The 21298-nt window shown below is 38.3% G+C and overlaps 1 long non-coding RNA gene across 4 annotated transcripts in view; it reads right to left on the bottom strand.

The window, feature by feature from the left end:
• Nucleotides 1–21298, bottom strand: part of LOC138145293 (uncharacterized) — a 139054-nt gene that overhangs the window by 95227 nt on the left and 22529 nt on the right. For all 4 annotated transcript variants that reach the window (XR_011164178.1, XR_011164177.1, XR_011164175.1 and 1 more), the window contains exon 3: nucleotides 13221–13452. This is a non-coding gene — a long non-coding RNA (uncharacterized lncRNA). The remainder of the gene's footprint in view (nucleotides 1–13220; nucleotides 13453–21298) is intronic.

Raw genomic sequence — 21298 nt, 5'->3', positions numbered from 1 at the left:
CCTTAAAGGAAATGACTGGGTCTTTGGCAGTTTGGAGCCAAGCTATAATAGAGCCTGCTCTGCTTTACCTTACTATCTACAGTTTATCTCACTTCGTTATTCTCTTCACTTCCATTGTTGCTGATCGGTCATTCAGTTATGTCCAACTCTTAGTGATCCTATGGACAATCCACGGGGTTTTCTTGGCAAAGATACTGAAGTGGTTTGCCATTTCCTTCTCCAGTGTGTCCCCATTTTTACAGATGAGGAATTGAGGCAAATAGGGGTTAAGTGCTTTGCCAAGGGTAACATAGCTAGTAAACATCTGAGGCCAGATTTAAACTCAGATCTTCATGACCCCAGGCCAGGTGCTCCATCCACTGAGCCATTCAGCGGCCCTTAATCCTTAGGGATTACCTTTCATGAAAATTAGCCAGTTGTCCTCAGGCTGCTTCCCATCAGAAGCAGCTTGCTAGTCACTTCAAGTCATAAAAAGTCCCAGTCATCGGGAGTTCAGATCCCTTGGATTTGGTGGATTTTTGAAGACTCCAGACAAAATGTCCTTCATTATATCCTGCCCTGATCACCAGATGCCTATGGATATATGGGGAAGTACATCCAGAGAAAATAAGAATCAAAGTATCTTTTGTTGTGTAAGGGAAAGTAAACCTCGGTTAATTAACTGTTCGATGACTTGCAGCTGTGCCATTTTGCCCCAACATCAAACCTAAACTAAGACAGTGCTGGTGTTAGCTCCATTTCCTCCACCTCACCAATCCCTGTTTCCTTTGGCCCACTTCACCATTTACTGCTTGACCCTTGTAGTGTTTCCTCCAAAAGGGGGAAAATGACTTAGACCTACATAGACTTCTGGATTTGTAGGGGGTTTTTGTTTCCCCTTTTAACTAGAGAAGTCATTCTATAGTAATTTCAGAATGGGAGACATGATTGTGGGAAGACAGAATGATGAAGAGAGAAAAGCCTTATTAGAAATAAAGGATCAAGGGAATGAGTGTAGAATATGTGGAATATAGAATATTTGCTACATGGGGAAGCATGTAATCAACAAGCCAAGTATATACTAGGTGCTATGCTGAGCCTCCTTTTATGTCCTGAAACATTAAGAAATAATATCTTTAAGATATTTTAGTCTAGTCTTAGTCTCACTGGAAGGAAAACAATCTTATCACTATTTAATAAATAGCAATGAGGTTATATCCTACTTGGGAGTATCTGTTTTGTCCTCCATCAGTGATCCAACCAATGTCTTTTTTTTAATAGAAAACAAGTTTAGGAAAGAAGAACTTAATCAAGTTCTTGGAAATTAAGACATTTGTTTTGTTTGTGGTGACCAAGCTGAAAGTGGAAGAATCTTGATTTAATTCAATGAAAGGAAACAGCTGAGTTCAGGAAGCTATTTCCTTCTAGGGTTGTTAATATTATCATTACAGTTTTGTGTGTTAAATTAAAAATTCTAAACTTAAATTATGTACTTTTGCTTTACTTTGTTATGAAATTTTGTCTTGAGTTTCATGGGCAGGAAGAATTCCAATCAAGAGGGGAAACTTTGCTAGTTTGCATTACCCTCCAAAAAGGAATTTTTCTACATTAAAAAATTTATCTCCGACAGGCTTTTGCCAACAACATAGAGTTTGGACTTTTTTTCCACACATATTTCCTAACATGTCCCTTACCTTGATCCAGAACAACCGACTGTGTGGGGGTAGAGGGGTGACATTGATTTCTTAGCCAAAATGACAAGTGGCAACAGTGCTGTAATGGCAAAACTTTTTTTTCTATTTGTGCTGACTGAGTACCTTTCCCAGATAGCACCACCTCCCACTCTAATGTTTCACCACCCTGTGGATCAACAGTAGGTTTTCTCTCTGGGTGTTTCTCTGTGTCTCTGTAACTCTCTGTCTGTCTCTCTTGCTGTCTGTCTGTCTGTCTCTCTCTTTTTATTTATATATAGAGATATATAGATATATGTAGACATATAGATACATAGATATATAGATATATAATCATATAGATAGGAGATGGATGAATGGATAGACAATAGATAGATAGATAGATAGATAGATAGATAGATAGATAGATAGATAGATAGTTCTTATTTGAACTCAGTAAGATGAGTATTCCTGACTCTAGGCCCAGTACTCTACCCACTGTGCCACCTAGCTATCCAACATGCTATCTATACCCCCTTAAATAAGAGAATAGATTCAGTTTTCTGGTCAGATGTCCAGGAGGGAAAGAGAAGACAGTGTTGGTCCATTAAGTTCCCACGAGGAAAAGGAAAGAATCCTTCTATGACATTACCCTATAAATACTTCTGATTAAGTTAGTTTATGTCTAAGAAAGGCCAACAAAATTATCCCCCCTTTCCTCCCTGCTAATTCATCTGTAGCTTTTGATAGATCTTCCTGGACACACTCTACCTTACTTCGTCATATTGAAACTTAGTTATTGCCTAGCATCCCTTATTTACAAAGGGCTAGGTGGATAGAGCACCAGGGCTGGAATCAGGAAGATTCATCTTCCTGAGTTCAAAGCTGGCCTCATACTAGTTATGTGACCCTGGACAAGTCACTTAACCTTGTTTGCTTCAGTTTCCTCATCTGTGAAATGAGCTGGAGAAGGAAAGGGCAAACCACTCCAGTATCTTTATTAAAAAAAGCCTAAAAGAAGTAACAAGGAGTTGGACATGACTAAAACAGTACTAAACAGCAACAAAAGTTATTTATTGAGCCTTTGTAATGTATGAGGCACTATACAGAAAATACAAAAGACGCAATCTCTTCCCTGCAGGAGCCATGTCAGATCTACTAATCTTTTTTTTATTAATTTATTGTTAATTAATTAATCTACTTTCTTTTTTTATCAGTTATATGGATCTCTTTGTCAGCTTCTGCCATTATAAATGTTGATGCAGGCTGTCCCAAAAGTCTTAGTGCAGCTTTAAGGTTTAACGAGTGGTGCAGTGGACACAGTGTTGTACATGAAGTCAAAAAGACTTTATATCTATATCCTGACTATGTGATTCTGGGCAAGTCATTTAACCTGTCTCAACCTTGGTTTTCTCATCTATAAGATGGGGGTCATAAAAGCACCTACCCCCACAGGGTTGTTGTGAGTAATGAATAAGTAACTCTATGTAAAGTGCTTTGCAAATCTTTTGTTGTTTTGGTTGTTTTTTGGGAGATTTTTTGCTTTTTTGAAGGGAGAAGGCAGGCAATTACGGTTAAATGACTTTCCCAAGGTCACACAGCTAGTTTTTTGTTTTAAGTGTATGAAACTGGATTTGAATTCAGGTTCTCCTGACTCCAGGGTGGGTGCTCTATTCACTGTGCCACCTGACCAAATCTTATAGTACTGTGTTTATTGTTGCTATTGTTATTGTTGATTATAAAGTCATAGGATCATAGCTCTCATACTGATAAAGAAATTGAGGGTCAATAAGGTTAAAAAAAAGAACTCTCACAATTCTCTGTGAGGTAGATGGTGCAAGGATTATTATTCCCATATTATCATTGATAAAACTGAGGCTCAGAGAAGTTATCTCTTTCAGGTTTTTTTTTTTTGGAGGGGGGAAGGTAGGGCAATTGGGGTTAAGTGACTTGCCCAAGGTCACATGGCTAGTACATGTTAAGTGTCTGACGCTGTATTTGAACTCAGGTCCTCCTTATTCCAGGGTTGGAGCTCTAATCACTGCGCTACCTAGTCACCCCAAAGTTACCTCTCTTAACCAAGGCCAAAGGATTAAATAAATCTGATTCCATAAAGGAACTGAAAATAAAATGGAAAAATCATTTTCTGTGTTCGTATCCATTCACCAAAGGGAGCCTTTTAATGTAATAAGTAGAAACAGAAACCTATGTTATTGGCCAAAAAAATCAGAACCATGATCTTTGTTTTTAATCTGGCACCAGTATTGTATCTGTACTTTTTCAGGCAAGAGGATAAAAGAACATCAATGGCCTTTCCTGTACCTGAAATTTGGCCAAGTAGCCTGGCATCTGCAGATTTTTTCAGTCAGCTTTGCAGGTAAGTCCAGCCCTGGGCCTCAGGATGTTTTCCTCTTTTCGTCCTGTCAATTATATTTGATGCATAAAGAGGACTCTGAGCTCAAACCACACGTATCTGTCCTTGGGTGGAGAGAGCTGCACTCATACCATTTGTTTTCAAAAGGACAGTGCTGATATTTTTCTGTATAGCAAAATCTGCACAACAAACAATAGGTATCCTGGGTTTTAGTTTCAATATTTGATCAGGTTCACAATGTTCTGAAAATGTATGGCTTTAGTAATTTTTTAAAATTCTATTTTATCCTATTAAATTCCCACTTAACATCTCTTCCAACATATAAAAATTGTGTGGGAAGAAGAGGAAAATCGTTACAAAAGAGGTAAAGATTTGGGAACTATTTGTGGAAAACACATTATTTCTAAAACATTTTCATTTATAACCACTCTATTGGGAAGCCACCACATCTACTAGCCTATGATTGTATCAGATCTCAGGAAACCAAGCAGGGTCTAGTCTGCTTAATGCTCAGATGAGTGGTCTCCAAAGAAAACCCAGTTTTCAGGAAATGGTATTAGCATGCCTAGCAGCTCTAGGCTGATACTGGACCAAAGCCCAAGCAATGTTCTAAAAAGACCCATGGATGCTGCAACAGATTAGTTTTTTTAATAAGACAACTGCAGCCTCAAGATCTAATGGGATTTTTTTTCCCTCTTGTTGAAATAAATACCCATAAGGATCTTGCAGCTAGAGGACAGTGCACAAAGTGCAGGACCTGGAGTCAGGAAGACTAATCTTCCTGAGTTCAAATCTTGTCTCAAACACTTACTAGCTGTGTGACCTTGGGCAAGTGACTTCACCCTGTTTGCCTCAGTTTCCTCATCTATAAAATGAGCTAGAAAAGGAAAAGGCAAAAAAACCAAATGGGGTCACGAAGAATCACACTCACAACTGAACTGAAATAACAAGTAGATCGTGTGGGGGAAGGGGGTGGAATCTCATTATTTAGGAGTAAGAAGAAATAAGCAGAATTTCTCAGCTCCAGAAAACTGGAAAATTAGGAAAAGCAAATCTCCTTGGATTCTCTACCAGTTCTCCTCTTTGTGAATACTTTAACAACACTTTAAGGCTTACAAAACACTCTACAAATGTTATCTCATTTGATCCTCACCACAACCTTAGAATAACAGTATAATAATAATATGTTTAGTATAATATGTAATAGAATAATAAATAATAGTATAATTATGTAATATATAGTAATAGTAAATATAATATAGTATAGTGTAATATAATATAGTATACATAACATAACATGACATAACATGACATGATATGACATATGTGATATGATATGATATGATGTAATTAATATAACATAACATAATAATGTTATCACTCTGAAAGTGCTAGTATAATCCCCATTTTACAGGTGAGGAAACTGAGGCAGACACAAGTTAAATGACTTGCTCAGAGTCATATAGCTGGTAACTAGATTTAAACTCAGATTTTCCTGTCTCCAGGTCAGAGTTCTAACTGCTGTGTCACCTACCTGCCTCCAATTTGTCTTCATTGAATGACCCCTGTCTATTGCAGGAGTGACCAGCTTTCCCAAATCCTTCATTTAACAAGACTCACTTTGAAGGGTAGAAATTAATAACCTATTCAGGTCACAATGTTCAGAATGAGGTCCTAGGTTTGTTTTGATGTCTATTAGTTTTCTAATTATTTTCACTCTGAGGAATGATTTGTTAAGATTTGACAGCTCTCTTGGGCTTTTACAAATCACCCTAGGAAAATGACTCCTCACAAATTTGCCAGAAAAACTTAACAAACAACAAGACTGGAAGCTTAGTTACATGATTAATAAAAGTTAACTGTTATTAAGAACTTGATGCAATAAATATTAAAGGCTCAGGGTAGTAATTATTGACTCATACTCAGGAGCAAATGCCTTTTTGTGAGATGTCTCTTTGGGATGGGATGCCAACAATGTTAGCAGTAGGATCTTGGTGTAATGGGCACTATTGAATGTCACTTCTGACCATTCCCCAAACACAACTTCCCCCAGGATGACTGAGTCTCACTCAATAAGGCAGAGTTCAGGATACAAATGAGAGGAAGCACAATAACAAATTTTAATTAAAAAAAATAAACCACCAGAAATAAATCTGAGTTCTGACTCTATATACTATTTACTGTTTGCCAGTTGTATATTTCCAAGATGAAAATGACAAGTAATGATCAGGAAGTTAAAATTGGGAGAGAAAAGGGAAGGTGAAACATGAAGCTGAAAATGCTTTCTGCTTGTACATTGGCTTAGCTAGGTACAACTCTTAGATTTGTACCTTTCAGAAACAATAGTCTTATGAGTGATGAAAACAACAATAATACTCCCTTCCTTGGCATTTCTCCATCCCTTCCTCCTACAGGTTCACCGTGCCAAATAAAGAGCCAGCTAGTTCACTCTTACAACAGGGCAGGCACTAAAATTGTCCATTCCATTTTTTTAATTTGCAAGTTGGTGAAAATTGGGTAGTTGTATAAAAGGAAGGAAAACAGTATATATAATCATGAAGTTTCATGGACAAGACCTTAGATAAAAGGAATGCTGAGTTTAACTGTCCTCTATTCCTATTACCTGGAACGCACTCTCTTCTTCCCTCTACCTCATAGTCACTCTTCATTTAAAATACAACTCACATAACATTTGCAGTATGGAGTCTTCCCTGATCTCTCCAACTGCTGGTATCATCTTTCCCATAGTACTTTGTATTTCTATCCCCAGCCCCTAACCCAATGTCTGGTATATAACAGTTTTTAGTACTCATTAATAAATATGATAGGGCTAGCTAGGTGGCCCAGTGAAAAGAGCACTGGTCCCTGCATCCAAATACAGCCTCAGACACCTGACTCACTTACTAGCTGTGTGACCTTGGGCAAGTTAATTTACCCCAATTGCCTTGCCTTCCCCCCTCCAATAAAGAAATGTTCATTGATTGATCAGCACTTCAGCAGCATCTAGAGTTGAGCTTGCAGATGTCTAAGAAAACTTAGGGAAATCCATTGCTATCTTCCTTTGATTTTTTTCCAGGTAATTCTTTTCTTTCCTTCATTCAGGATAGCTGTATGCATTTTATCCCCAATGCACTTAAAGAGGATTCAGATGGAAAAATAAAACATCCACAAATCCCTAATCCAAATGAGGAATCAGTATTTTGCTGCCAACATTCCTCCCATCTCATTTCTATTCTCCTTTCTATTGAAAAAGAAATGAAATATAAATTGGGATTTTTCTCAATCAACATGCTTTTACTAACCATCTACTTCTTGTCATAATTATTGCTGTTTGTCCTTCAGGACTCTGGTGGTGGCAAAAACAAAAACAAAATAACATCTACCCTAAACAAGCTTGCATTCTATCAGAGAAAATAATAAATACCTATATAAGCATATGCAAAAATATGCAAATACTCAAATGGATCTAGACCTCAAGGGAAGTTCCTTCCACAGATGTAGATTGCAACCCATCCATTCCTGTCAATCCTATCTGATTCTTGTCTACTTACATTCATAAGTTCCACATAGGGGTCCACCCAACCTCCAGGAGGCCTTCCTCACTTTTTTCTTGACATCATGCTGATTGACAGTAAACACAATTAAGGGACTTGCCCAGGGATACATTGCTGATAAGTTTCTGGCAATTAGGTGGTATAGTGGATAAAGTGCTGGACCTGAAGTTAGGAAGTCCTGAATTCAAATTCAAAAAATGGGATGGACAAGTTCAGTGCCTTCCCCGTTGTGATAGTGCACTTGCTGGCTCTTTGGCATGGTCAACATTTAGGAGGAAGGGATGGAGAAATGCCAAGGAAGAGAATATTGTTGCTGTTTTAGTCACTCATAAGTCACTCATATATATATATATATATATATATATATATATATATACATATATATGTATATATATATGTAATATATATAACATATTTAACTCACCCATTTAGTCACTCATATTATTTCTGAAAGGTACAAGTCTAAGAGTTGCACCTAGCTAATAACTTATTAGTTCTGTGACCCTGGGCAAGTCACTTAACATTATTTTCCTAAAAGGCAAACCACTCAAGTATCTTTGCCAAGAAAATCCCAAATGGGGTCATGAAGAGTCTGAAACAACTGAACATCAACCATCTTCTGTAACAGAGGTCTTCAGGAAAATGTGTGCTAATTTCCAACTAGAGATTCCAGTAACACATCTTAGTATCACAAGGTCATAGGACCATAGATCTAGGGTTGGAAGGAATTCAGACACCACTTAGTTTGATCCCCTTATTGGACAATGCAGAAACTAAAGCTCAGGGAAGAAAAAGTGACTTGCCCAATATCATGCAAGTAGTAACAGAAGTGGAATTGGAACTAGAAGTATGCTGGAGCCACCTCTCACTGAGTCTCAAAGCAAATTATTAAATTTTCAGTGTGAGCATTTATACCTCAAAAATCTTCAAACACTACAAATCAGGGCTTGATTTGTTTTGTTGATTGTCTAAACTTCAGAGAGTCATTTGTTAAACATGTGTCAGAACACTTCCATGGGAACTCATGTCTGATGACACCAAAATAGTCACTTTACTAATAAACACACATACCCCCTGCAGCAAGCGTGCCTCCATCCCCCATTCTTACAGCACTCTAGCCCTCAAAGGACTTCAAGGTGGGAGGAGATGAAAAAGAGATGGGAATGAGCCACGGAGAAATTTAAAAATGAACAGTGGTCAAGTGAAGATGGGAGGAAACAGTGTGAGATCCTGCAGTGATTGGTTCTGTGGGGTGACTATATGCAATCCTCTGTGGTGATTGGGTCTTAGGGCATGAGAGTCAAGTGGAGATCTGACCCTTCCTACCTCTCCAGTCTTCTTATACTTTGCAGCCCTCCATGAGCTCTATAATCCAGTGACATTGATCTTCGTACAAGAGTCTTCATCTCCCAGATGCAGACTTTTCATTGCTTCTCTTACATTCCTGGAATGCTCCCCTATCTCATTGCTGCCTCCTGCCTCCTTTCAAGATTGGAATCCCTAGACATAGCCACAAGGGTATCTGTGATTTTGATCAGCAAGGAATCTTGAAGTTCTCTTTGGCATCTGGACCTCAGAGCATTTAGAGCATCTTGCTGGCTGCTCCCAAAGACATTTCTACATTTAAGTTTTCAGGAGTAAGGATGTTTTTAGTAGAGGTCACTTGCCTCAGGAATATTTTTATACTGCAGGCCTGAGGACTATTGACTCACTGACTACAACTTCCTTTGTAACTGTTTGTCTTCTCCCGGTCTCCCTGTTCTAAAACTTACTTACTGAGGAAGTTCAAAATCAGTATAACTCAGTGATTTGAAATCTAAGTCGGTGAACATTCTTAGCCGATTATGCTTTGAGTGCAGGGTAACAGACAGATAAAAACTAAAATAAAGTCTTTAAGACAGATTTAACTGGTGCCCATTGATGGTATCTTCCTTTCAAACTGACAGCCCCTGGATCAGTGACTGGGCTTTGTTAATGTGTGGGTTTGTTTTATCCTGTGCTATATGTTTTAAATGACATAACTAAAAAGGAATGGTCTTTCCAATCTCTAGCTTGGAGCTTCATTGGCATGAGGCTGACAAGATTGACCCAAAGTTGACTTTTAAGTTAAAGAAACCAACCATTGTTCTCAGTCCTGCATTCCTAGGATTGGAAACCAATTAAAGCTCATAGAACTAAGCAGGTAATTTATGATAGGCACACTGGTTCTTTAGAAATGGGCAGCTGCTGAGGCAGTACAAGAAGCCGGAAGGAAGCTACAGATCTCCTCCCCCAAGTGGTTTATTTGTACAGAAAATCTGTGACTCTGCCTCCTGTGTAAGAGGTGGATAAGACCAGGGCATTGTTCCTGGCACCATTAACTCACACTATTGCCAGCTCCTCACTAGGTCCTTCTATTAAAATTGAACTATTTTGTTAGTTTAAACTACTGGTGTATTTGTAAATGTTTAACCACTGGCTTGCCACTGGGGGAGGGGAGATGTACTCATGACACCCTTTTAAGTTTAATTTGCATTAGTCTCATTTTCTCCATCCCTTTCTTAAGTTTATACAATCAGCAAAATAATTCAAGCTCTGATTTGTAGGATTCAAGGTGTAAATGCCAGTTCCAGCATGCACCTAGAATATAATTAGAAACCAAAGCTAATTATCCTTAGGACTCAGTTTCCTCATCTATAAAATGAGAGGCTGAATTTACGCATAGCCTTCAGCTCATGAAAGTATGACCTGAGGCACATATCTAAATTTATGAAAGATAACTGTATAGAAAGCATTCTGCAAAGCTCAGCAAACTAATATGTAAATGTGAGCTACTATGGCTACCATTTCTACCAGTGTACCTGCTACTGTCGCTTCTAACACACGGTGCTCTGTAGTGAGAGAGGAACCTCTTGACCACAGGTTATAGACTGGACACATTCTGCACCAATAGAAAGAGCTCCCATAGGTGAACTATGAAATGAAACCTCAGATGACATTACTATTGTTGTTTGGTGGTGATTGCTAATTGTTTGTTATTGGTGGGGGTGGTTATTATTTGTTGTTGTTTATTGTTAATTGTTACTGCCATTGCATTGTTATTGTTATTGTTGGCACAGTGGATTAAAAAGTCATCTTTAAAACCAGGGAGACATAGGTTCAAGTCTCATCTCAACCACACTGGCTGTAATAATTGTGTTGATTGGCAAGTCAATTAACGTCACAGTGCTCTAGGAAGCTTTCTAACACTGTAAGTTTCAGAGAAGGTGCTAAAAGTACATCAGGAAAGGGAGTTTTCTCACCTGGGACTTGCACATGCCACTGAAGTCACAAGTCCTATCCTTATTCCTAATAGCATCATTACCAGCAGCCCAGGAGGAAGGGGAGATGAGTTCCCTCCATAGTCTTTTCATTACTTCCCATTGTGGCTGGGAGTGGGGATTATATTTAGGAGAGCCCAACACACATTCCATGCTACAAGCTCAGCTAGATAATGAGACCATGAGATGCTAGGGTGATTCCCCTGTTATTAAGAGGAAACTTCCCTTTTGCCCAAGTCAGAGAATAGTCCATTGTTCAGCTGAATAGGGCTGTTAGACACTGACCTAGACACCTCAATAATCATGATTAGCTCATAGGGTCATAGATTAAATTTATAAGGGAATTGAAGGGTTATCTAGTCCAATTCCCTTCATTTCACAGAGAAGGACATTGAGGTCTAGAGAGATGAACTTCCTTAAAGACACGTGGGTAAGAAAATGTAAATGGTTACCATATTTCCAGACATGAAATAAACAATACGCATGTTTTCAACAATCTGTGGCATTGGGCAAGTAAATCGTTTAAGCTGTCTGAACAATGGTTTTCTCAAATGCAAAGTATGTATAAAATATTTGCATAATATTGCTAGCAGAAGGCCAAATAACTTGACATTGATGTCACTAACCCAAAGAGGTTTTATGACAAAATGGATGTTGAGCTGGAGTTAAGCTCTGAGAAGGCCTATGTAGTTTCAAGCACTGTCTTTAAAGCAGACTGGTTACTGGTAAGCACTATTAAGGGGTCCCCTAAATTTGTCTTTTTTGAGTTGTCATATTTTCTAGAAACATTGGTCCCAGAGCATGCAGGAGGCCCTGAATGTGTCAAGGATGAAGTTCCACCTCCCCTCACCCCCAGTTGACATAATTTTTTGTTTGTACCTCGAGTTGGATTCCCTGTGTGTCCTTGGGAGGCAAGACAGAAGCCAGTCAGTTTATGCCAGGCTGGGATAATGCTTGTGAAGCTAGGGTCTTTTGTAGAGAAGCAGACCCTCCTATCTTCTTAGGTTAGCAGTTCCCAAGAAAAAAGAATGAGGTTTTTTCCATTGTCTTGCTTCTCCCCTTCAGGTCGGTTTTGTCCTTTTTCCACCTTTACCCTCTTTTACCACTCCCTTTTAGGTAAAGATATGTGGTTTTTTTTCCTCCTCCTTTTGTAGTACTGTTATAAATATGCAAACTTCTGTAAGGACTGTGAACTCTTTGGGTTCCATATGCATGTTCATTTCTCTTGTAATAAGCAAGCCTGGTTTTCACATAAGTCTCCTGATGTAATTCTCTTTTGACATTATCTTATGACCCTGAGAAACATCACTGGAATTCTTTTTTTGGGGGGGGGGGTTGGGGGGGGGAGCACCTTGGGGTTAAGTGACTTGACCAAAGTCACATGGCTCATAAGTATGTCAACTGTCAGGCTGAATTTGAACTCAGGTCCTCCTGACTCCAGGGCCAGTGCCACCTAGCTGCTCCTGGAATTCTCAACATGTGTGAGCATGTGCTTATGCATGCACACACACATGTGTATGTGCCTAAAATAAAAGAGATAGGAAATGGAAATCATACAATGAAAACCAATTAAATAGAAATACTGTTATCAAATATTTTTTAAAAATAACAAACTCATGGGCTCTAGGTTAAGAACCTAAACCTTAAAGTCTAATAATAGCTAGCTTTGAGCTTTAAGGTTTGAAAAGCCCTTTACAAATATTACCCCTTTTTATCTGCACAATAGCCTATTATTATCCACATTTTACAGATGAGAAAATGAAACACAAAGAGTTAAGTGACTCATTCAAGGTCATACAGCTAGTATGTCTGAGGTTAGATTTGAACTCAGGACTTCCTGACTCTAAGTCCAATTCTCTGTCCATTGTACCACCTAGAAGCAGGCTAGTGGAGGGAGTTTCCTAACCTGGAACTCCACATTATATTAAATCCTAAGTCAGCTTACCCTTCCAAGTTAGCAACAAACTGTTCATGCATGGAGAAGTGCTCATATCTGTTGACATTGTCTCTTGGTTGTTATCTTACTTGGGAACCACCACTTTTGTTGAATGTGAATATTTAGCTTGGAGAGGATATGATCAGTCCAACACTCTACACCACACATCTCTTTTGTCATTCTCACGTACTATCTGTCTCTTGTCCTTACAATGACATAGTCTATTAAATGCCAATGATTACTGTGAGGGTACATTCAGGAAGTTTTCTTGTGTTTAGGTAAACAGAAGACAATGTTGGTGATGAGAAAGTCATGAGACACATAAGTCTTCAATAGTAAGTGACTGTTGCTGTTACCAACTCCATTGTTCCCAAGGATTCTTTGACATGTTTGATAGTTTGTACTTACCTCTGGCATTAAGGTCTCCTGGAATTATAAGCTTGTCCTCTTTTGGCACATTAATAATGAGGGTCTCCCATAAATTTTTTTGTTGTCCTCATCAGGGTTCATTAGTAGGGGAGCATATGCACTGATGATGGTGGTATAACACTTTCCTGCAAGTGGCAAGAGCGTTGTCATGAGCCTGTTGTTCACTCCTTCTGGGAGGCACATAAGCAAGACACTGGTGAGGCGGGAAAGGCTGAAAGGAAAGAGAAAACAAACAAAGAGAAAAACAGGATAGAGGAAAATACACAGTTAGTAATCATAACTGTGAATATGAATGGGATGAACCCTCTCATAAAATGGAAGCAGATAACAGAGTGGATCAAAAAACAGAATCTGCAACATGTTGCTTATAAGAAACACACTGGAAGAAGAGAGATACACACAGAGTAAAGGTAAGGGGCTAAAGCAGACTCCATTATGCTTCAACTGAAGTGAAAAAAGGGGGAGGGGCAGTCCTGATCTTATACAAAACAAAAAAAGAAAAATAGACCTAATTAAAAGAGATAAGGAAGGAAATTATCTCTTGTTAAAAGGTATTATAGACAAAGAAGCAATCAGATTAGAAGAGCAAGGAATAGTCTATCTGTCAGATCTATGGAGAGGGGAAGAATTCAGGACCAAGCAAGAGATAGAGAGCAATACAAAATATAGAATAGATCATTTTTATTATGTTAAATTAAAAAGATTTTGTACAAACAAAACCAATCCAACCAAGATTAAAAGGAAAACAGAAAACTGGGGGGAAATTAAAATGATAAAATGTTGGAGAGAATATGGGAAAATTGTGTCATTAATGCACTCTTGGTGGAGTTGTGAACTGATCCAACCATTCTGGAAAGGAATTTGGAACTATGAGCAAAGGACAACCAAACTGTGCATACCCCTTGATCCAGCAATACCATTATGAGGTCTATATCCCAAAGAGATCATAAAGAAGGGAAAAGGACCTACATATGCAAAAACATTTATGGCAGTAATATTCCTGGTGGCAAAATATTGGAAATTTAGGGGATGCCCATCAATTGAGAAACAGTTGAACAAACTGTGGTATATGAATGTAATGGAATACTGTTTTGCAATAAGGAATGATGAAAAGGCAGATTTCAGAAAAACCTGGAAAGGCTTGTACAAACTGATGCAAAGTGAAATGAGAAGAACCAGGAAAATATTGTGCAAAGTATCAGCAACATTGTGTGATGATCAGCTCTGAATGTCAACTCCTCAACAATACAATGATCCAAGACAAGTACAAAGGATTCACAATGGAAAATGCCATCCATGTCCAGATAAAGAACTGATGGACTCTGAATGCAGATCAAAGCATATCTGTTTCACTTACTTTAATTTTCTCATGTTGTTTTTTTTTTTGCCTTTTGATCAGTTTCTTCTTCCTCAACTGTGACAAATGTAGAAATATGTTTTACATGGTAACACACGTAAATCATGGCAAACTGCCTACCATTTTCAAAAGTGGGGAGTGAAAGGAGGGAGGGAGAAAAATTTGGAACTCAAAATCATGTAAAAATGAATGCTAAAATTTTTCTTGATATGTAATTGGGGGAAAAAATAAAATACTACTAAAAAAATGATTGCTCAGACACCCAGGGGGTTGCTGAAGTACAATGCTGCTTTAGTCTGGTGAGAAGATGAACCCATGACCTGGACTGCCTATGTATAGAGTTGTTACTACAGCTCCCAGTGTATTCACACATACTGATTCTTCAATTGCCTATTACCACAGGACTTTGAGGTAGGTAAAAATGGTAAAATGGTATAGGTGATATCTTTTGACTCATGCATAAATTGATTTAAGTGAGGCAGAGTTGTGCAAAGTCACTGGCCTCACTGTCTTCCAGAGTCATTGGAGTCCAGTGGTAAAACAAAAGTCAAGACAACTATGGGGCAGCCAGGTAGCACAGCGAGTAAGAGCACCGGCTCCAGTGTCGGGATGACATGTGGATCGAATCCAGGCTCAGACACTTATTACCCACCCAGAAACACCTGGCCATGTAACCTTGAGCAAGTTACTTAACCCCGATTGTTTAAAAAAAAAAGTCAAGACAACTAGTGATGGCTCTGGAAGCAATGAATGACCTTGGCTTCTTTGATATCTAACCGATTTTAAAGAGTTCCATAGTACCTGCTTCTACTGCCTTCATGCCCTGTTGGAATAAATTGTTCATACCTGCCTATTCCCCTGGGAAAGTTTCACATGCTTGGGATAGATACCTCCCTAATTCACTGAGAGTTTGAGGGCCCTTGGTTACCCTCAACCTGGTTTAACCCATCTGAAAAAATGGCTTCCTGAGGTGTGGCCATTGCACATGCTTCTTGGAGTCACAGGTGAAAGTTGGGTGGCAGGTGGAAACCAAAGGTGGAAAGAATCCCTGAAAAGGATTTCCCGGCCCTCACGCCAGAGGTTCTAGCCTTCCCCGAACACCTATACACCCCATTGTGAGTATAACAAATGAGATAATGTATCTGAAAGTGCTTTGGAGCACTAGAAAAATGTAATACATCCTTACTATTCCTATGGAAACTCCTACATGTCAAGATTAGCAGCTCAAGGGGCCACATTTTGTGTATGGAATGATTTTGTCTCCTCTCATATTAAAGGCAGAAACTGGGACTAATGATGCCAGCTACAATTCTTTCTACTGTAATGTTATAAACATTTCAGGGTCCTTGCTAGCCACTGCATAAATATTCCAACAACAGTTACAGACAGACAGATACACTGCAGCTTATTTATCCATTCAAGAGTGTACACACCATCAGTAGGTAATGGATTTGTGTGTCTCACAATTTGGTAAATAACATATGGATGTATATATGTATATATATATATATACATACATGCATATATGTATGTATATAAAATAGTTTTTCCTCCTGAACTATATGACCCAGAGTTGTGAGTAAGATCAGGTAAGGCACTTAGAAAAAGTACATTTTTAGCCAAAGAAAAAAGCTGCTTAAATTGTTACACAGGACTTTTACCATAGTCATTTACACTAGTCCAAATAAAAGAGTATCTTCTTTATCAATCAGTTAGCTAATTAGTATTTATTAAGCTCCTACTATGTGTCCCACTAGACAGATAAAGAGAAGCAAATGAGTTTCTAAGACTAGTCAAAGTCTCATGAGTTTCCTTTTGTAATTATAAAGTGATTGGGGGAAAGGAACTACTGAAGGAGACAGTACATTCAGAACATTTATATAATAACAGCAAATATAGCACAAAATGGAATCAAGCATCTTCTTCCAAAAATCAACTATGAACAGTAACAACAACGAAAGTAAAAAATTCAGGTGTTCCCTGTATATTGGTATATTGTTGCCATTGGAACAGCTGCTACCCCTGCTGCTACTGTGCATTTTCATTAATGTTTCCATAATTCTATACTTAATTTACTGGGAGAAACTTAACTCTGGGGATTCAAGTCCCTTTTGAAATAATTGTTAGATAGAATTCATAGTCAATAGAAAGAGATTTCATAGTTTTAGGAGGAAGAATTTGAGTGAAGAAGTTTCAGAAAGCAACAAATGCCATGTTATGAAAAAGTTGCCCAGGGATGTTGTTGAATTGCCTACACTTAAGGCCTTTAAAAATTTAAGCCTCTTTCTGGCACTGTGATTCAATAGCTATAAAACTGAGGAAAAAATGTGAAATGGTTTATTCGTGCATGCTGGATGTTAGTGTTTCCATTCATTTTAGAATGAGGCCTTAGGGATCACATAACTGGGGTCTGTGAACTTTAAGGGGAGAAAATAACTTTATTTTATTGTAATTGGTTTCTTTTGTAATCCTAGGTAACTTATTTTATTTTTTAAAAAGTATTATTCTGAGAAGGGGAATTCCAAAGATTTCAATAGACCAGAAAATGGATCCATGCTAATAAAAAAGACTGAGAACCTTTGATGTAACTCAACTTGCTTGCTTTGCAGTTGAGGCCTAAACTGAGGCCTAAAGAGTGACTTGGTTACATCAAAGCAACTGATTTATAATAGGAAACAATAACAAGAATCTAGCTCTCTGACTCTTTGCAGGTTGTCATTCAGTTGTTTCCATCATGTCCAACTCTTCATGACCCCATTTGGGGTTTTCTTGTCAAAGATATTGGAGTGGTTTGCCACTTTCTTCTCCAGCTCATTTTATAGATGAGGAAACTGAGGCAAACGGGGTTAAATGACATGCTCAGGGTCACACAGTTAATAAGTGTCTGAGTCCAGACAATTCCTGACTCCAAGTCCAGTACTTTATCCACTGTGTCACCTATATGCCCTAAGATAGCATCAAAATATATTTCTGCAAGAGACCTCAGAAGTCAATTTTCCTACCCCATCATTTTATAGATTAGAAAGTTGAGGTCTACAAAGTCTCAATGATTTCCCCAATGTCATTTAGGTAGGATGTAGCAGAAACAGGATTTGAAGCCCAGTCCTCTGACTCAGAGGGCAGCTAGATGGTTCACTAGATAGAGTGCCAGGCCCGGAATCAGGAAGACTCATCTTTCTGAGTTCAGATTTGGCCTCAGACACTTATTATCTGTATAACCTTGAGTAAGTCATTTAACCCTGTTTGTCTCAGTTTCCTCATCTGTAAAATGAGCTGGAAAAGGAAATGGCAAACCACTTACTATCTCTGCCAAGAAACCTCCCCAAAGGGGGGTAACAAAGAGCAAGACATGACTGAAAATGATTGAACAGCAACAATCTCTGACTATAGTCAGTGCTCTTCCCATCCTACCACACTACTCACCAGACTTATTTGTTTATTGAAATTTTAAAAGGTGATATAAGAAGGGGAAAAAATCCACTCTAAGGCACAAATCTGAACATGTCACTCATTTGCCCACTATATCCATCAATTGTCCTTTATTAAATACCTACTATGTGCGATGTGTTGAGGATATATTAATATAAAAAAATTAAATAATCCTTATTCTCAAGAAGCTTATGTTCCATCTGAAAAAATGGCATGTTTACATATAAGTGTTTGAAGAATAATTGTGAAATAACTAAAAGGTTATTAGACATGAGATAGTCAGGAAGGAAAGGCACTAGAGAGACCAGGAAAGCTGATTCTTGATTTGTACCTTGAAGGAAGTGAAGGATCCTATGAAGCAGAGGTAAAGAGACATAGGAAACAGTCAGTATAAAGAAATGGAAATAGAAGAGGAAGAGCTATCTGGGAAGACCAGAAGTAAGACTAATTGATCTAGACTTAGGAGTGTAGAAAAATGGGTAATGAAGCCAGAAAGACCAATTAGGGCCAGTTTGTGAAGTAAAAGCCAAAGAGAAGAATTTTTATTTTATCCTAGAGATAATAGAAAACCACTTTAGTTTACTGAATAGGAGAATGATATGGTTAGTTCTATGATTAAGAAAGATCACTTTGATGACAACATGGAGAATGGACTGGAATGGGCGGAGACAAAGCAGGGAGAACATTAGGAGGCCATTGGAATAATGCTGTGCACTGCAATAAGGACTTGAAACTACAGTGGTCTAAGATGAGTAGAGAGAAGGAGTCACATAGTAGAGATATTACAGAGGTAGAGATTATAAGATATGAAAACTGGAATTTTGGGATAAGTGTGAGAGGAGTCAAAGAAAGTGCTGAAGTCATGAATCTAAAAAGGTAAAATGGTCATGCCTTCAACAGAAATAGGGAAGTTTTCTTGAAGAGTGGGTCTAGGAGAAAAGATGATTAATTCTATTTTAGATATGTTGAGTTTGAGATGTCTCTGGTTCATCCAGTCTAAAATGTTTAAAAAGTAGTTGATGATGTGGGAGGGAAGTGTCCATGAGAGAGACTAGGTATAATTATATGGATGTGGGAGTCATTTAAATAGAAATAATTAAACCCATAGGACCTGATGATGTCATGAAGAGAAATAATGTCAAGAAAAAAAGGGGGCCTAGGACAAGACATTGGTAACACTACAGATGTGGGGCATGATATGGGTAATAACCCAGAAAAAGAGAAAAAGAGGAGTGCTCAGACAGGTAGAAGGACAATAAGGAAAAACCCAGAATGGAAAAAGTTTGCAGCAGGAGAGGATGGTCAACAGAGTCAAATGTACTTGAAATATCAAGAAGTATGAAGACAATCAGATTTGACAATTAAAAGATTGTTGGTAACTTTATAGGGAGAGAATTTTCAATTGAACAATGAAGTCAAAAGTCAGATTAAAAAGGGTTGAGGAGTGAGAGATGGAGAGGATATGCAGGCAAGGATTGCAACAAGGCAGCTTGTTCTAGGCATTTGGAAGAGACGGGGAGAAAAGGTCTAAGATAATAGCTAGAAGAGATGATAGGGTTTAGTGAAAGGTGTCTTTTGGGGGGTTGCTTTGTTTTTAAGGATGGGAGAGATTTGGACATGATTGAAGGTAGTAGGAAAATGAACCAATAGATAAGGAGAAGATAAAGATTAGAAGAAGAGATGAGATGAAAGAAGAAAATATATAAAATATTTTGTCTAATGGTACTCATCTCTAGGGTGGGGGGAGGCAAAGAAATTTACATGATAACTTTATTATATATTTAAAAGGAATAGCAAGTTGTACATAATAGATTTGCAGTTTCATGTGCAATCATATTTTTATCATATTGCTATGGAGGATGAATATCTGGTCACTGGATCTAGATGGTACTGGAGGAGAAAGTGAGGTTGGTGACCTTGAACAGCCCTCCCTCACTCAAATCAAAGTCAATTGCAAGTCATGTCATCATTTCACTGATGCCATGGTCCTCTTCAAAAATGAAGGACAAACAGAACCAGAATCAGAAACTATTATGGAAATTATTATTTTATTCCATAAATTAAGAATAAAATATACAAATGTGGGAAAAGCAAGGGCATGTAGAGGAGTTGACCTGGATAAGGAAAAGTGTCATCTCATTTTCAGGGACTAGAGGAAATGAGGAGAGAGGAGGGGAGTGATGTCAAGAGATTTTTGACATGAAGAGAGACATAACAGAACAAGCTCATGAAGAACAGCCTCAATTTCATCACTGAAGATAAGAACTGAGAGGACAAGGGAGAATATTAAGGAATGAAGACTTGGAATAGGTTCTGCAAAAAGTGGCATATAGAATCACTTAGAGAAGAATAAGAAGACTACCTTGTAACAGCAATTAAAATTCGGTTGAGATTAGATGTCACAGATTTGTAACATATAATCAGTCACCGTGGTTATGTGACTTCTGCCAGTCCAATTCAGCAGCACATAAGGACTGAAGAACACAGATGGTAGGAGTAATCCAATTTTAGGGTTTGGCAAGAGAAGAACAGCAATAAGAAGGGGGGAAGGATTCAAGAGTAGATGACAGTGTAGAGTTAAATTGGTTAACTATAGGGTTGAAATTGGGAAGGAAAGAAAGTGAAGTCAGAGCAGAGGTAATGGCTTGAGAAAATCCTGAGGACAGAGGGAATGGAAGTCAAGATGAGGGTGAAGAATATATTTAGAAGGGGTGTGACATTGGAAGAAAGGGAATGATAGGATATTATGGTTAGAATATGATTAAAAATGCCAGCATTTTTGATAAAGGAAGAGGAACACTTATGGTTAATGGTGAGATTTGGGGTGTGACCATCCCTGTGTGTGACAGAAGTGAAGCTGAAGAGTAGATGATGAGATTTAAGGAGATTAAGGAACTGTAAAGTTAGGGTATTTGAAGGAGCATCAACATGAATAATGAGTGAGTTCCCCTAGTAGAAGGGCAGAAATTGAGGAGGAAAGAAAGTGAGCCAGGAATAGAATCCCTTGAGAAAAGAAATAATAACATTTGGGGGTGGCTAGGTGGTGCAGTGAATAAAGCACTGGCCCCGGAGTCAGGAGGACCGGAGTTCAGTTCCGGCCTCAGACACTTAACACACACACACACACACACACACACACACACACACACACACACAACTAGTCATGTAACTTTGGGCAGGTTACTTAACCCCAATTGCCCTCCAAAAAGCAAAAAAAGAAAGAAAGAGAGAGAGAGAGAGAGAGAGAGAGAGAGAGAGAGAGAGAGAGAGA

This window comes from Petaurus breviceps, unplaced genomic scaffold (genome assembly GCF_028583685.1).
Source record: "Petaurus breviceps papuanus isolate PSGF00001 unplaced genomic scaffold, PetGlider_PUasm1.0 90734, whole genome shotgun sequence".
Lineage (NCBI taxonomy): Eukaryota > Metazoa > Chordata > Mammalia > Diprotodontia > Petauridae > Petaurus > Petaurus breviceps.
The sequence above is the reverse complement of the archived record's forward strand: the minus strand, read 5'-3'. Positions and strand labels throughout refer to the sequence as shown.